General features: G+C 42.2%; 1 pseudogene; it reads left to right on the forward strand.

The window, feature by feature from the left end:
- The first annotated feature begins 671 nt into the window (after positions 1 to 671).
- LOC145404389 (cholecystokinin receptor type A-like) overlaps positions 672 to 13438 on the forward strand; it is a 72551-nt pseudogene continuing 59784 nt past the window's right edge.

Raw genomic sequence — 13438 nt, forward strand, 5'->3', positions numbered from 1 at the left:
GGTGGAAGGATGCAATTGTGGCATTCATCCAGGAACAAAACCTTCACACTCTTCCCTATTCCTCGCCACAGCGAGGCCTTGTCTGCCGCAAGGGAACATGGGTTCACTGCACGGGACAGCCCTGCAGTTGATGGGTCGCCTCAGCCAGACAGACGGGGCTGCTCAACAACAACATCAACTGTCATTAACTTGCATGGATGAGCCGGGCTGTTGTAGGTGTTCCCCTTTCATGAGCTAATTTCTCTCTCTCTCTCTATCTCTCTCTCTCTCTCTCTCTCTCTCTCTGTCACACACACACACACACACACACACACACACACACACACACACACACACACACACACACACACATCTAATCATTCTCCCTGTCTACACACAGAGTCGGGGTGATGGGGGAGAGTATGGGTGGCGTGGAAGGGGTACTGGTACCCACACACACACACACACACACACACACACACACACACACACACACACACACACACACACACACACATACACCTAATCATTCGCCCTGTCTACACACAGAGTCGGGGTGATGGGGGAGAGTATGGGTGGTGTGGAAGGGATACTGGTACACACACACACACACACACACACACACACACACACACACACACACACACACACACACCTAATCATTCCCCCTGTTTACACACAGAGTAGAGGTGATGAGGGAGAGTATGGGTGGCGTGGAAGGGGTACTGGCAGGGGACGACAATGCCACTGAGTACAACTTCACCTCCAGTGATGAGGTGTACCTCGTCATTAAGGATCCCAACGACCTGCGTTACCCCTGGAAGGTGGGCCACAGAGAGAGAGAGAGAGAGAGAGAGAGAGAGAGAAACCTAATCGTTCATACACTCGTAATTTAAACTGTCAGTCCAGCTGTGCAGTGTGATTTGTGGAGTCTGATAAGTTTCTTCAGGTTTCATCTGATAATGTGCAGAAATGGCGTCTTGGCCACCTGTGGAAGAGCTTAGTCTCTGTGTGTAATAATTATGGTGTGATTTAATGCACAACAAACAGAAACCCCATCTCACCCCTCTCACTCTATTACATCCTTTCCCCTCACCCCCTTTGCCACCCTCTCTCCTGTCCTCTGCCCAGGCCACCGTATGTCCCACAACACCACCACCATGTTCCTGGTATCACTCACCCCTCACCCCTTTGCCAAGTCCCGCAACACCACTAACATGATCCTGGTATCACTCACTCCTCACTCCTCTGCCCAGGCGACCGCAAGTCCCACAACACCACCAATATGTTCCTGGTATCACTCACACCTCACTTTTCTGCCCAGGCGACCGCAAGTCCCGCAACACCACCAACATGTTCCTCGTGCTACTGCTCTGCGTCCCCCTCAAGATCGTACATTTCTTCGTGGTGCTCTGGGACGCCGGTGGCGCCGCCTGTAAGAATGCAAACTACTTCATGATGCTCTCCTTCACCACCAGCGTCCTCAACCTTACCGCCGTCAGTCTAGAAAGGTAAGGGGGCTTGAGGGGGAACAATGAATGAAAGGAAATTCAAATGACAGTATTTTTCACGTACATGCTGCTCTCCTACACCACGAGCGTCCTCAGCCTTATTGCCGTCAGTCCAGAGAGGTAAGAGAGAGCGCTAGGGGAAGACTGTGCGAGGAAATATTCATATCTTTTAGTAGTAACAGAATATATCAGTTACCAGAATTTTCCTTCTGTTTGATGTATTTTTCATCACCACCAGCGTCCTCACCTTAGTCTTATGGCCATTAGTTTGGAAAAATGAGGAGAGAATAGGTTGCTCCCTTGCGGTCACAGAATATTGCAGGTGAGTATTTTCTTCACTGTCCATGATAACTTTCTCTTCACCAACAGTATCCTGAATTTAACTGATGGTAGTCTAGAAAGGCTATTGGTCGAAAGAGGAATATTGTTATGGAGGGACTGTATATTTGGATTTTTTCGTTTCATTATTATAATTCTGCTTGATGCTTTTTTGCACCCCTGCATCTTTATCTTACGACAGTCATTGTAGTGAGGTGGGTGTCACGAATTGGCGCGATTCTGTATCTAAACAAACTCGTGACATTGAACTTTGGTGGAAAACCACTAATTCTAGTGGAATTTCCACTGTTTATCGCTTAGTTTAACCGTCCCTGTACTAACCCGATCGGGAGTGTTTTCAGACATTTTTCACTATTTCATAAGTGATCGTCCTAACCCGCGACATAGGTGCCTTCGTTGAGTGATTTATTGTGGGTGTGTTTTGCTCATTATTTCCGATGGCAGTTAGCGGGCATGGCCAGCCCCAGCCCTTGCCTTGCAGTTTGAATTCAGTCAGGATTAAGACGCCGTGAGTGCAGGTTCATTTGGGCCCAGTGTGGAGCAACGCCACCGTTGTCCAGCGAGTTCTTGAATTTCCACCTAGACGGTGAATCGACGAGAGGTTAAGTGTGTGCAGCGTCCATCCTAAGCACTGATGCCCAGTTTCCACTTAGCCCCCTTTATTGACCAGTATTTCTTTTCGTTTTTCCTAGGTTTAAGTTTAGCTTTTGAGTGAGCGAGTGAGTGTATTCTCTTTGATATTTTGAATTCATTTGTGACTCATGTAACATAAATTTATTTCATTGTAATTAATAAACCAAAGTTCTTTTTCTTGAGCTTAATGTAATGTAAACTCGTGTTTTATTTCTCCACATTAAGCTTATTCTAGTTGCAGCTCCTAGTTTGCATAAACGCTTTGCATTATTCATAACTGGTACTTAAGCCAGTCCTTTTGTCTATCTATCTACATCTATCTATATACCTAGGCTGCTTCCCCCAAGGAAAGGGAGGTAGCCGAGACAGGATGACACACTCCCCATTTACTCATCCATTCAAACACATTCATTCGCATCTTAGCCCCAAAGGGGAGAACGGAGAGATCCTTTTGTATTAAGCTTAAAATCCGTTGTGTAACCAGGAGTTAATGCACTGGCAAGAACCTGCTTATTACTGTTAGTATTAGTTATTGAATGTCAGGGGTGAAGTCACTTTCTCGAGAGGCTAACAGTACTACAAACAGCACTCGTGAGTAATTAGTCTCTGCTGTGTACTGTTGAGAAAGTTTATAAATTCTCATCCTTAGAGAAACGGCGAAGTAAGCCGGCATAAAGTAATCATTGCTTGATTTTCATAAGTCAATTCTTTGTCTCTATTTTCAAGGAAAACACATAACCTTTATCCAATTTTTAAATTCTTAAAAACCTCATAGCATCTGGCGACCTCATTCCAGGATATTAACTCCTAGCTCTAAAGTGATTCATGAGATAATACTCACTCACTCATACTTAGGTATTTATCATTAAAGTCTATAGGCACTATCTTATTGGTGATTCTTGATTCATTTCTATTAATTTTAAGTCATAGTTTTTACAGTCACTTGTTTTTTTATTTTCTTTCTTTATCAGTTTTACTAGATAAAACTGGTCACCACTAACCTGTGCCTATATTCTTTACTCTTGATTATTGCCATTTTTCTGCAAAATAACAGTCAGTACTTAGTCTTTAGTTTACTCAGACTGAGTTAGCATCATGTCTGCCGACGTCTATGTACAGGAAGCTAATAATATGGGGCTTAGCAACCCCAAAGAAGTAAAAGAGTATGTCCTCTCTCGGTTTAGTTGTCATAAAAAGACTTTGTAGTTACTTGTAGAGAAGTTATATATATTAGACTTGTGGACGAGCGGTTGTTATACTTGTGTTGTTTGTACGTTGATAATCTTGGTTCCCATTTGTCATGCAATGACAGGAGAGATAAAGAAGAGTATGGGACTATTTTTATTGGTCTTGGAAATATTAACAAGTCTCTCGCACACGAGTGAGTATAAGTAGAGTCCCTGTCTTCCTGTCTCCCTCTCTTTCTCTCTCTCTCTCTCTCTCTTCCAAGTTGCTAAGCCTTTCTCCCCACTACCTGCCGATTCTATGGCCTTTCTTCTTCTGAGCTCTCTTTCCTAAATTCTGGTGAAACAGGAGTCGTGTCACGTGTGTTCACTGTGGTTGGAAAGTTCTAGAAGCCTGTGTGTGAGTATGTGTGTGTATGGTCACTAGGCTTTGTTCACCTGGTGTTTCGCTGACAAACTAACTGCATCATCTCCTGACTTGCTACTTTCTAATCTGTCGTCAGCTTTTCCTCAGTGTAACTTGCAAGATCATTTCCCATTCCCAGGCTCGCATAGAGCTGTCTATCTGTCTATTTATCTATCTATCTATTATGATTTGTAAATATAATATGGATCATAACATTGCTTGGTCCACGCAGCTGAAGGTCCTCTGACAGCAATTATCATTGACACATGCTAATCTATTAGTACATAATATTGATTATAATACTGTATACATATAATACTCATAGTAAATAGTAATTATCCAGTAATATTACATTTTAAACAAGTTGTATACATATTTGAATAAATGCATTAAAAGTAAACTATTTAATTGTAATACAGTATGTACTTGGGTTATTGTAGTGAAATGCATACATGCAAGAAAAAAAAAAAAGTTTAAAATTAAGATTATGGTAAGAGTTATTGATATTTCATTTAAAGATAATGGTACTGGTATGCCATACATGGGTCATTCTTCTTTGTATATATATATATATATATATATATATATATATATATATATATATATATATATATATATATATATATATATATATAAAATTAATACTATATACAAAATATGTACACTTCATTCAGGGGGGTTAACGTGGATGTTAACTCTCCCCCCACTAAATACTGACTCAAAATTAGCAATTCTTGCATGCATTCTGTGCATTGTGAACAGCAGTACTGCAAATACAATGCAGAAGATTATAAAGACAGTAGGTGCTGGGCTATACACATAATATGGGTTGAACATACTCAAACTCAAATCTTCCCAGGGCTTCATTGTTTCATTGATCAGCTGCATAGTTTCAAACTTAGGTGAAGTCAACTTAATACTTGCGCTCATGTTTAAGTCCATATCAGGCAGTGGGTGGAAATGTTTGTGTGTATGATTGAGAATGGCGTAGTGATTGATGGTGGATAAAGTAGACATGGCTGGTGTAAATACCGCACAGTAGTCTGGTGCTATGTATAATCCTGAGGCTGAAGTATGAGATGGTGGTATATCTGGACAGACTATGTAAACTGATGTGTTATGAGGGAAATAAAAAAACTGTGAGTGTCCAATGCGTTGATGGTGTACAAGTTTATCTGGAGCAAAAGTGAAGTTGCAATGATTATGAATATTGTCATTTCTGATGATAGCCGTTTCACAAGGGACTGTATCAGTAGACTGAAACGTGAAAATGTACGCAGGACAAAGATGAACAGCATGTAAGGATGTGCGGCACTTTCGTTCATTCGTTGATTCACTTGCGAAAGTGACAGTTTCCCGTCTCTTGGAGACCATGATGAGTTCGGTGTCTGTGTTAATGTTGATGATGACCAAAGTGTTGTTATTTTTAGAGGGGAAGGGATGTATTTGGTATACTGTGAACAGGTCTTCAGTTATGAATGGTACATGAACTACTACTGATGTTGGTGTTAGTGTTGCTTCTAAATATGGATAATATTGCATGAATTCTCTACTGCGGAACAACGGCTTCAATTTATGCTTATGTATGCCTTGACTAATTATCTGACGTAGCTCATGAACTGGGAGTAAGTTAATTGTGATCTTGCCATCACCAGCATTCGAAATTCCTTGCATAAGTGCCCTGAAATGATCTCTAGTGTTCTCTAATTGTAGTAGAATCGTGTCAATATGTTCTGTGATGATGAAGTGTTGGAAAAGTGTAATGTTCCTTCCATTTCATTTATTTTATCTACACTCTCGAGAGCTATGTTTTCTGCCTTTTTCAGATTTTTCACAATTGTCTTCATTGCTGAGTTCTGTCCTGTGATGAATTTATCTTGATATGTTAGTACCTGAGCTATCTTATTAAATTCGTTGTTTATTTCTTTAAGGTCATCCTCTGTAGCCAATCCAAAGATGTTCCCAAAAACTGCGCCACCCAGGTCGAACAAACCGCGCTTTCGGCGAGTACGTGTGATGTTGTTCCTGTTGCTCAGTACCTCCGTTCCATAAGATGGGAGATCTTGGATCATGATGAGCATAGTTGACTTTGCCTGTTCTAGTTTCCATTTCGCTAACTTTACCATTTCATTCACTTCCTTTGTGTTATGTGCTTGTGAAACATAATTTCCTATCATGAAGTCCAGAGTTCGCATCGTCGTCGCAAGTCTGTCATAAGTTTGTCATAAGTTTTCGCGCAGCCCGAGCGGGTCTCGCGCCATAAACAACACTACTTATGGGAAATCACATCATAGGTCACAGTCAAGGGATAGGTCCATTCTATGTCATTATTGTGCAAAACCAGGACACACAAGGTATGAATGCTTTATCAAAGGAAAAGAGGACAACCAAAAGACACAAGGATTTGGTCCTTACTGTAGGCATCATAGATACCAAGGGCACTGGACTAGTGATTGCAAAACAGTAGAAAAAATTGTTTCTAAGTTCAAATCGGGGGAAGACCAAGTCATGACAAAAAACGAACAAACGTAAAGAAAAACTAGTCTAAAATTCACATAGGAGGCATGTTGGGAAATGAGTGTATCTTGATACCAGCTGTATGTGAGGATCAAAACGTTTCCTTATTTTTAGATACAGGCTCTCCAGTGAACTTAATAACACATGAAGAACTAAATAGAATTCTTAAAAATAAAAAGAAAGTAACTTTTCTGGATGAAGCTGATTTAGATTTATACACGGTAGATGGACAACAAATTACAGTGAAAGGTATGATAAGATTAAATATCAGTTTCACAGAGACTACAAGACCATTTTCTGCATTTTTCTATATCGTTGAAAACTTAGCAATTAAAGCTCATATGTTACTGGGCTTAAGATCCATGAGAGCTGAGAACATAACCATACTCCCACAAATGAATGAAATAGACTTTGACAGTGAATTCATAGAGGAAATACCTTCAGAGCCCTCACCGATTGGTAAAAGAGAGTCAAAAAGAATTGGTAATATTAAAGGCTTAAACAAACATACACAAACAGATGAGTGTATAGATCCACTCCCACCACCAACCCCATCCTCCAGAATTAGTGACCCAGATAACAGTACTGATTTATCAATTTTTCCAGCCCATCTCACTAATGATTTAGTTATACCACCTAATTCCTACATGAGAGTTACCATAAAGAGCAAATTACGGAATAGTACTGTTCTTGTCTTAGAAGAATTATGTAAAATAAAGGGATTGTCAGTAGAAAACGCATTATGTCATATGAACGACGAAGGGCAAACGCAGATATTCATAATTAATCACATGAATGGGGAAGTTCAGTTGAAAAAGGGGACTTGCATAGTTAATATTGAAAAATGTCCTGCCCCTGTGAAGGAAACAGTTATAGCTGGAGTGACAAGTGAGATAAAATCTACGGATAGAGAAAGAATAAAAGAGAATTTAATTCACTCAGGTGAATTTGATGAAGAAAATGATTTGTTAACCCTGCTGGAAACACACAGGGACACCGTAGCATTGCCCGGAGAACAGTTAGGGTGTACTAACTTGATTAATCACATGATTAATGTGCACCCAGAAACACCACCAATTTTCGTACCAGCTTACCGCATACCACACTCCCAACGTACACTTGCAAATCAGTATGTCGATGAAATGTTAAAACTTGGAATCACTGAGCCTTCAGTCTCCCCGTGGAATGCCCCATTATTCTTCGTGCCCAAACGAAATGGAGAAATCCGCGCGGTAGTAGATTACCGTAAACTAAATAATCACACAATCCCAGAAAGAATTCCCATGCCATTGCTAAGCGACGTTCTACAGAATATTGGTCCTGAGAATAATATATTCTCGACCATCGATCTCCTAAACGGCTATTATCAGATTCCGGTATCGAAGGAGTCACGTAAATACACTGCCTTTTCAACAAACAGAGGCCATTATCAATATACAAGAATGCCAATGGGACTGAGGACAGCCCCAGGCACATTCCAGCGTCTTATGAATTACGTATTGTCCGGAATTTTAGGACAAGGAATATTTGTTTATCTTGACGATATTATAATCGCAACGAAGAATATTAAGGATCATCTCAGGAAATTAGACTTACTCTTACAAAAGCTTAGTGATGCTGGTTTAAAAATTAAACTTTCCAAATGCAAATTTTGCTTTAAGGAAATAAATTTCTTAGGCCACAAATGAAGTTCTGATGGTATTCACACCACTGATGACAAAATACAGGCAGTGAGAGATTTTCCTGAACCCACTACGACTGACGAAGTTAGACAATTTTTAGGTCTGGCTGGGTACTATAGGTCATTCGTACCACAGTTCTCTCATATAGCCTTTCCTCTATTCCAGCTACTCAAAAAAGATGCTGTATTCCAATGGGAAGAAGAACAAAAAAGGGCATTTAACAATCTACAAATTAAACTAACAAATGCACCTTGTTTAGCATAGCCAGATTACACAAAATCATTCTTATTTGTACAGACGCATCAGTTAAAGGATTAGGGGCTGTACTGATGCAGGAAGATAAAAGAGGAAAAAATCAACCAATTGCATTTGCCAGCAGACAAACAAGAGGTGCAGAGAAAAATTATTGCACTACAGACTTAGAGGCACTTGCAGTGGTTTTTGCATTACAAAAGTTTCGAGATTTGGTATATGGTTACGAAATCCACTTATTCACCGACCATAAACCACTGGTGGGTATGTTTAAAGAAAAACTCCTTTCTGGGAGGAGAGCAAGATGGAAATGTACAGCTGAAAACTACAATGTACAAATTCATTATATACAAGGTAAAATGAACATAGTAGCTGACGCATTATCGAGGAACCGGAACACAATTCGGGTCGCGGCGTTAGATCTCAAAGGAAATATCCCAAACCACGAGGATATCGCAAAGGCACAAAGACTTGACCCAATATGGTCTATACAAGTTAGAAAGTGGAGATGACATACAATTACCCAAACTGCATGTCCCACTCGAACAGTTCACAATGGTCAATAATACAGTTTTACTAGATAAAACTGGTCACCACTAACCTGTGCCTATATTCTTTACTCTTGATTATTGCCATTTTTCTGCAAAATAACAGTCAGTACTTAGTCTTTAGTTTACTCAGACTGAGTTAGCATCATGTCTACCGACGTCTATGTACAGGAAGCTAATAATATGGGGCTTAGCAACCCCAAAGAAGTAAAAGAGTATGTCCTCTCTCGGTTTAGTTACGAGCAGCAACGTGAGAATAATACTCGCGAAAAGCAACGAATTCAGCTTGAGGAACGCGAAAGAGAACGTGAACACGAGCGACAGCAACGCGAATACCAGCAAAAACAGCGAGAACTCGAGTTAGTACAAAAGCGAGAACAACGCGAATACGAGCGAGAACAACGTGAGAGAGAACGTCAACTCGAGTTAGAACAACAAGAGAGAGAATGTGAATATGAGCGAGAACAGCGCGAAGAACGTGAGAGAGAGCGAGGACACGAACGTGCCAAGCATGAGACACATGAAAAGCATGAACTTGAGATGTTGAAGCTCAAGCGAGATTCCCTGGCTTCAGACACATCTGGTGCAGCTGGCCCAAGCTCCATGAGCGCTCTCCCTGCACATATTATGGCGACCCCACACATCAAGCTTCCTCCATACAAGGAAGGCGAGCGAATCGAGCCATTCATAGCTCATTTTGAAGACATGGCTCAACTGTACCAGCTGGATGATGCAGCTAAGCGGCTTCAGTTTCTTAGCCTGTTTGAGGGCCCTGCCCTCGATATTCTCCACAGAATTCGTGGGGACAATCTCACGTATGAGATGATGAAGGCCGCACTCGTCAAAGCATGTGGTCTCACAGTTGACGACACCAAGAGTCAGTTTATGAGGGCGCGTTTACAAGAAAAAGAGACTGCCGTTCAGTTTCTTAATAGACTTACTGCTTACTTAGATGGGTGGATGGAGAAAGATGAAACTCCTTCCACACGTGAGGGGATAATTGAACTTATGCTGCGCACGCAGCTAGAAAAGTCATGGCCTACTGAACTTATGGCTCAGCTTAAAATCTGCCATGTAAGGGATGCCAGGCAAATGGTGAACAAGGCTGATGCATTCTTCACTGCATACGGGTATCAAACTCGCAAGCGGCACACCTGGAACAGGAAAGCTGATAAATCTGGGAAACCGTCTCAGACTGAACCCCAGCAACAAGGCAGTTCTCAGAATAATGGCCAAGGTCCAAGCAAATCGTAGAGGAAGGACCAGGGGCAAAATACTCAGAAATCTGAGTGGAAGCGGTACAGCAAGTACCCTAGCCAGCAGCAGTATCAGCCACGCAACCAACCGATGGGACAAACCTTTTCAGCACCAGCTCAAGTGAATCGGAGGCAGGAGGTGAATGCAGCCTTCATTCCTCAGCAGCAGCACGGTGGTGTCGTCCCTAGCAGTACGGGTACTTCCCCACAGTTCACTAGTCCCTCAGCAACAATGAACACTCCTCCACAGGAGGCCAATGTTCCGTCTCCCAAGACAGTGAGTACAACCCCTCAAGTATCTAGTTCACAGGGCACCATGTTTGCCGCATCATTTATACAGCAGCCTCATCAGTGGCTAGCTGCTTCCTCCAAAGGCTCTCCCATAGATGACAGTGCCTTCCTTGTTCAGCCAGGGTTTTTGGGAGGCATTCCTGTGAAGGTCCTGAGAGACAATGGGTCCTCAGATTGCTCTGTCAGGCAGAGTCTAGTTCGGCCTGAGGAGTACACAGGTCGACAGATCCAAGCTAACCTTATTGATGGATCAGTGAGATTGTTCCCTGAGGCACGTATCCAGGTGACATCTCCATTTTACACTGGTATGACAGTTGCAGTTGTTATGCCAGAACCTTTATTTGACCTTATCATAGGCAATATTCCTGGTGCCAAGTATAGTTGCACTGAAGATGACACTACTCAGACTTCGGCTGCAGTAACACGAGCCATGGCTGAAGCTCCAAACTGTGTCACCCCGGTGACTATTGAATCGCCGCAAGATCTGATGTGTAGCCAAGTTGTTGTTCAAGAACAACACTCTGACCCAACACTTGCTGCCATGCAAAAGAAACAAAAGGGTAGAGTGATAAAGTATTCACGGGGAGGTCAAGCCAAGTTCCTTCGTAAACATGGACGGCTCTACCCTGAGTCATGAACACCCCAGGGTGAGGTTCAACTGCAGTTCGTCGTTCCCGCTAAGTACCACCAAGCAGTGTTAGAATGGGGTCATTGTTCAGTTTCAGGAGGTTACATGGGCAAAAGGAAAACCCATGGCCGTATCCGTGCTGACTTTTTCTGGCCAGGGATGAGACGAGAGATAGACAGCTTCGTGCATTCCTGCAATGTGTGTTCACGTGATACCAATCAGGGACATGTCCTTCCTGCACTGTCTGAATCCACACCCATAATCTCTGAAGTGGTTGAGAGACAGGGCACTGGTAATGTGGGTGCAGACCTGACGTCTCGCCCATTGGCCCCACAGGACACATCATGTCCAGGGCCTGTACATACATATGTACCGTAGGTTAAGGGGGAAGTTTGAGATCCTCGTAAGGACAATCCGAGGCTGTGTATGAACTACCTTGTGGAACGTCTCGAGCTGTGGGCCCTCTCTGAGGATTCCTGGAGAATGCACATTATCCACATGACTGTTCACACCCACGGTGGGTGTTAAAATGTGACCTGCCCGAGACTGCGTAAGGATTCTCAGCTTCCTGTAATTAAACGTAAGTGTAGAGTTAGGTTAACTAGTAAACGGCCGTTCTCAGAGATTTGTAAATTCAAGAACTGGCATGTTTCCTGGTTAATAATGCTAGGTTAACCAGTAAACTACAAGGGTTCTGAGAGATTTGTAAATCCAAAGACTAAGTTTTCTGGTTAATAATAACATAAGTACTGATTGCTAGGCAGAGAGAGAGAGAAATGACACTTTTGATGCTCCACCTTGATTCCTTTCACAGGTGCAGCTGGCGGGTGCAGCATTGTTGTGCAGATCAGCTGGTCGTCCCTGTCGCATGCTGCCGCCTCTTCTCTTCTGCCTCGTCGTCATTATTTACTATTGTATTACATAATTTAACACGTAGGCACAATTACACCACAACTGTCTCACCTACTGTACACCGTGTATTACATACATCACGCTACATAACAAGTAGTTGTTAATGTAAATGTAGCGAACTTTTCGCTCAGTTTGACCTGAGTACAGGATATTTCACCATCGCCACGGAGTTTTTTCCTCAAGCTTGCTTCTATTAATATAAATACGAGGTTTTTTCGCTCACTGACGACTGTGATCTTCTCCTGTAGCAGGGTAGTACACACACCACAGTGTGAATCTTGTGTGACTGAGTCAGGATTTATATGTATGTATATCGATTTTTTTTTTTTCTGAAGAAAAAAAAAATTGATTTTGATGGGTAATGTCACGAATTGGAGCGATTCTGTATCTAAACAAACTTGTGACATTGAACTTTGGATGAAAACCACTAATTCTAGTGGAATTTCCACTGTTTATCACTTAGTTTAACCGCCCCTATATTAACCCGATCGGGAGTGTTTTCAGACATTTTTCACTATTTCATAAGTGATTGTCCTTACCCGCGACATAGGTGCCTTCACTGAGTGATTTATTGTGGGCGTGTTTCGCTCATTATTTCCGTTGGCAATTAGCACGCGTGGCCAGCCCCAGCCCTTGCCTCGCAGTTTGAATTCAGTCAGGATTAAGACGCCATGAGTGCAGGTTCGCTTGGGCCCAGTGTGGAGCAGCGCTGCCGTTGTCCAGCGAGTTCCTGAATTTCCACCTAGACGGTGAATCGACGAGAGGTTAAGCGTGTGCAGCGTCCGTCCTAAGCACCGACGCTCAGTTTCCGCTTAGCCCCCTCTATTGACCAGTATTTCTTTTCGTTTTTTCCTAGGTTTAAGTTTAGCTTTTGTGTGAGCGAGTGAGTGTATTCTCTTTGTTATTTTGAATTCATTTGAGACTCATGTAAAGTAAATTTATTTCATTGTAATTAAAAAATTACAGTTCTTTTTCTTGAGCTTAATGTAATGTAAACTCGTGTTTTATTTCTCCACATTAAGCTTATTCAAGTTGCAGCTCCTAGTTTGCATAAACTCTGCATTATTTATAACTGGTACATTCTAGGAGATTTCAATGTTCACCACTGCCTTTGGCTCTCCTCTCCTTTCACGGATCCACCTGGTGAACAAGCCTACATCTTTTCTATCCTTAATGACCTGGAGAAGCTTGTACAGCACCCTACCTGTATCCCTGACCGCCTTGGAGAGAGCTCCAACATACTTCATCTCTGCCTCACAACTAATCCTTCTGCTTACTCTGTTAATCTTTTCTCTCTGTT

Source organism: Coenobita brevimanus, chromosome 63, assembly GCF_032717465.1.
Source record: "Coenobita brevimanus isolate Jiangsu-jjx chromosome 63, ASM3271746v2, whole genome shotgun sequence".
In the NCBI taxonomy this organism is placed as follows: Eukaryota; Metazoa; Arthropoda; class Malacostraca; order Decapoda; family Coenobitidae; genus Coenobita; species Coenobita brevimanus.